The sequence below is a fragment of the Mus caroli genome, chromosome 5 (assembly GCF_900094665.2).
Source record: "Mus caroli chromosome 5, CAROLI_EIJ_v1.1, whole genome shotgun sequence".
Taxonomy (NCBI): Eukaryota; Metazoa; Chordata; class Mammalia; order Rodentia; family Muridae; genus Mus; species Mus caroli.
Window position 1 is genome coordinate 69,917,185 of NC_034574.1, and position 5,024 is coordinate 69,922,208.

Below are 5,024 nucleotides of genomic sequence, written 5' to 3' on the forward strand. Positions count from 1 at the left end.
CCATGCTAACACCCACCCGGCCATGCTAACACCCACCCGGCCATGCTAACACCCACCCGGCCATGCTAACACCCACCCGGCCATGCTAACACCCACCCGGCCATGCTAACACCCATCCGGCCATGCTAACACCCACCCGGGCTAGGGTTATTTCTCACCTGGATTTCTACTTTGGCTTTCAGAATCATCTTCTTATTTTTCGTCTCATGCTCTGAAGTCCCATTGTCACCCGAGCTAAAGAAGGTATTTAAAACCCCAAACGGCGTCCTGTTTTCTCAGTCTTTCCTGTGGCTTCCAATCGCTCTGAGAGTCAACCTCACAGCTCCTCCAGCTCCCAGGCCCCGTACCCCATTTCCCCTTCCTCCCTATCGCACCTCTCCACTCTTCACCTGTGTAGCTTCCTTGACCTGCCTCATGCTCTTTCCTGCTAGGATCCTTGTTTGCCCGGGATCATTCACAGTCAGTGTGGTGGTTTGAATATGCTTGGTCCAGGGAGTGGCACTATAAGGGGGTGTGGCTTCGTTGGAGTGGGTGTGGCCTTGTTGGAGGAAGTGTGTCACCGTGGGGGTGGGCTTTTGGAGAGCTTCCTCCTAGCTGCCTAAGGATGCCAGTCTTCTGTTTGCCTTTGGAATAAGATGTAGACCTCTCAGCTCCTTGACTTGCACCATGTCTGCCTGGATGCTGCCATGCTTCTACCCAATAAACACTGTCTGAGCACCTATTTAGAAGATGCTGTGTTGTCTTTGATGTGCAATGAAGAATAAGGCATATATCAAGATTCAGTTCAAAGTGTTAAAGCATATAATGGTTTCTATCTACCATCAGGTCACCTAACAACCATAGAAATGATTAGAACTACTGTATCCACATAGAGGCTCTGGGATGTGGGTGCGTGAGTATAATATAGATTACGTTTTTTGAGCCCCTGTCTATGAGGTTAGGGAGCTTGGATGTGTCCATAGCAATAACATATCCTTAGCATAAAAGGAAAGAGGCTGGAGTGCCTCACGGGACAGTTATTTCACTTTTCTGAATTAGCAGACGATGATAACCTCCTCTTAAACAGAAGAAAAGCTAAGAAAGAAAAAAAAAGAAAGAAAGAAAGAAAGAAGAAAGAAAGAAAGAAAGTGTTGTGTCCGGCCAGCAGATCACAGCCTGGGTTCTAGCCTGGAAAGGCATTTTGGAAACCTGGAAGAGAAGAGGGGCTAGGCGGCGAGAGAAGGGAATGAAGCTAAGACAAGATTCTGATCAAAGCTCAATTTTACTATTTCCANACACTCAGTTATAAAGGAAGGGGGAGGGAACCCGATTTCCCGCCAAGTAACTCAGGGTCCAGTAGCAGGACGAACACGTGTGTGCCTCCTCCAAGCAACAAAGCGACAGGGTTCAGCAGTAGGCGTGGCAGGACGAATGAGCAGGTAGCTCCACCTTTGAGCAAGCAGGTTCAAGCAGGTGGGGGGAGACCACAAGAAAGCACATTCAAAAAATGTTCCTTAAAGTCACTTACCTGAAACAATGGACAGAGACCACTTAGAATGCATGTAGAGCAGGGATTCTCAACCTGTGGGTCTCGACCCCTTTGGGATCAAATGACTCTCACAGGGGTAGCATACCAGATAACCTGCACATCGGATAATTACATTACAATTCACAACAATAGCAACATTAGAGTTATGAAGTAGCAATGAAATAGTTTCTGAATGGGGGCTCACCACAACACGATGATTCAAGGGGCACAGCATAAGGCATATTGAGAACCGCTGCCCTAGAGTATTCAGTGTGGATTTAGGGAAGTGCTTTAAATAAGACCTCAGAAGAGTATAGTCGGAAGTCATCGTGAGTGAAATCTTTCTCCTTCTCTCAGTGCCAGGGATCAAACCCACAGCGGGGCTGTATCCTCATGTCCTTAGTTCTATAGGGCAGCATTGACTCTGTAACTCATGCTGGCCTTTGACTCCAGAGTCTTCTGTTTGTGCCTCCTAAGTGCTGGGATTACAGGCGTGCACTACCACACCCTGACAAGAATTGTCTGAATTTAAAACACTTTGAGGCAAAGCCACATGGCTCAACAGATAAAAAACACCACCAGATCTGACAACCTAAATTCAGTGGTAGACGGAACCAACTCCAGTCAGAAGATGGCTTGTTTTAGTACAAACACACACACACACACAGTGTAAATGCAATTTTAAAACTTTTTAAACCTATTTTGAAATCTGTAAGACTTTCCCAGATACAAGGGCTAGAGTCACATAAAAAGAAGTACACATCTCAGCACCGTCCTCTCCCAACTCCTCTCTGACCTTTTACTGGGAACTGCTAGTTTGCATATCTTCATAGAAACACAAGAAAATTCTGTGCAAGCACAAGCATGATTTTCCATTTCTTCCTCCACAGTAGCACAGTGCACAATCCTGCTGCATTCTTTCTTCCACTGGACAATATGCATATCTATCTGCCAGGCACAGTGGCACATGCTTTTAAGTCCAGCACTCAGGAGGCAAAGGCAGGTAGATCTCTGTGTTTGAGGCCAGCCTGGTCTACATAGTGAATTCTAGGATAGCCAGAGCTACATAGTGAGACCCCATCAAACACAAAACACAAGACAAAACAAGCAAAACAAAAGCATGCCATATCTCATTATCTAAATCCCTCACTGCTTCCAGGACCTTGCTGAAACAATACAATAGAGACTTGAACCAAAGCCAGTTGGTGAAGCTCTAGAGCTTCCAGAAGATTGCTGCAGTGTGCAATTAGCTGTCAAGAAAATGTGCCACAAACATACCTGTCTAAGCATTTTATTGCTGCAATGAAACACCATGACTAAAAAGCAAGTTGGGGAGGAAAGGGTTGACTCAGCTTACACTTTCTACATTTCTGTTTATCACTGAAGGAAGTCAGGACTGGAACTCAAATGGAGCAGGAGCTGATGCAGAGGCCATGGAGGAGTGCTGCTTACTGGCTTGCTCCTCATGCCTTGCTCGGCCTACCTTCTTATAGAACCCAGGGCCATCAGCGCAGGGATGGCACCACCCACAATAGACTAAGCCCTCGTCCACTGATCATTAATTGAGAGAATGCCTTATAGCTGGATCTGGAGGCATTTCCTCAAATGAGGCTCCTTCCCCTCTGATGACTCTAGCTGTGTCAAGATGACACATAAACCCAGCCAGTCCAATGCCCAAAGGAGGCAATGCTTTTACTGTGGTTCCTCTTCCCAGGTGACTCTAGGTTTGTGTCCAGTTGACAGCTGAGCCTAATTGTGAGCATGGACTTATTTATATTTCCACCAATCATGTGCTATGTCTTCCACTCATTCAAAATTGCTTATATGAATACACACAGGACTGCACCACCAAGAGATGTATCTGTTTTAAAAATTAACAGTCAATTTGAGGGAGGTAATTGCTAGTGGAGGAAGAAGGAAAATAAACAAAACAAAAGACGATATAGTGAAGCCCAGCATAACGTCTTCTGGAACATTCTACCACTACAAGCACATACACTAGCTTTTGAAAACACAGAACTCCCCTCTGTTCCTGGCACTCAGCACTTTTCTTGGTCGAGTTCTTCCTTGTCTTGCCCTCCCTCATTGGTATGGACTTCTTAGAAGGCAGGCAGGGCCAGGTGAAAATTTCTTCCATGTTGACATTTCATCTTCATTACCTTGCCAGATTTATCCCTAGGAATGACTGGGTCCCAAGTACTCTGAGGGCCTGGAAGCCTCCCTCCAGAAGGTGGCAGTCTTGTCCACCGATGACTCGGTCCCACACCATCATCCTGTTTGCTAGGCTGTAGAGGCTGTGCTAAAAGCACTGGGGTTTGGTTCTATGGAGTAAGATTGAAACCTGGTACCATTCTGATGCTCTCTGGGAGGAAGAAGTAAGTGCTCGGCCATCTTGTTCCAGATCCTTCAGCTGCACCTTGCTAGATCCCATAGAGGTGAAGAAGCAAGATCCCAGGTGACTCTGGGTTTGAGGGCTTAGTGTATTGTGGGTGGTGCCCTCCCTGCGCTGATGGACCTGGGTTCTATAAGAAGGTAGAAGTCAGCAGTGTTGGAGGTCATCTGACCTAAGCACAAGTCCCCCGCAGTCCTTCCTCCTTGCCGTTTTCAGCCGCCCTGGCCCCATGGTGTTGGTGTCTCTATGATCCATGTCCTCCACAGGGCTTTCAGACTTCCTCTCCTGTATTGTTCGCTTCGAATTCACCTTCTTCCACATCAGCAGGTATCTGGCACCTCCTTCTTATTCACACTTCCTCCACCCCCAAACCCCAGTTTAAGTATCAAGTCCTCTAAAAGGTGACTCTCAAACTATTCTCCCTAAAGCAGGCAACATCCTCTGCTCACCCAGTACATCACAGGCATTCATCTCTACCCTGGACCTAATTACTGGACTCTTGTCCATCTTCCTCTCTACTGTGTTAAGCTACATGAAGACAGGTTGGGGACTTTAGACTCTTGGGTTTTTTTCTACTCTAAAGCTTGCAACAGGTGGATGAAAGGAGTCTTCTATATGGGTGCTTCTGTCATCCTCTAGGTTCAGTTAGTAGCTACTGAGCTCAAGGAACCGGTGTCCATGGAGTGGTCTAAATATTTGACAGCATTTCGTCATACCTTCAAGACAACCCGCTAGAGGAAGCACTTTCTATGTGCCCACGTTACAGATGAGCTAATTGGAACCCAGAAGTGTTAATTAACATGACCAACCAAAGGCCATGCACACAGTAACAGCAGATATTTGAGCAGGGTGGTAAGACCCCATAGCCTTCTCTTTATCGTTACCCTATTCTCTTCCTCACTCCATGGGGAAGGTATAAGTGCCTAGGAGTGACCTAAGGTTAAAGATGGCAGAGGATGAACAGAAAGAGCATGGCCAGGTGCCTGATGGTGAGTGCTCAGTGTTACGGTTAATGATGGGGAGTCACGCCTAATGCTTCCTTACACAAGTGAGACTTCTGTTTGACTGTGTGGTATAAGGAAGAGCAAGTTGAGCAGAGTATTTTCTTTCTTTTTTTTTTTTTTT

General features: G+C 46.4%; 1 protein-coding gene across 1 annotated transcript in view; it reads left to right on the plus strand.

The window, feature by feature from the left end:
- Positions 1-5,024, plus strand: part of Thegl (theg spermatid protein like) — a 41,112-nt gene that overhangs the window by 7,791 nt on the left and 28,297 nt on the right. The window lies entirely within an intron of this gene.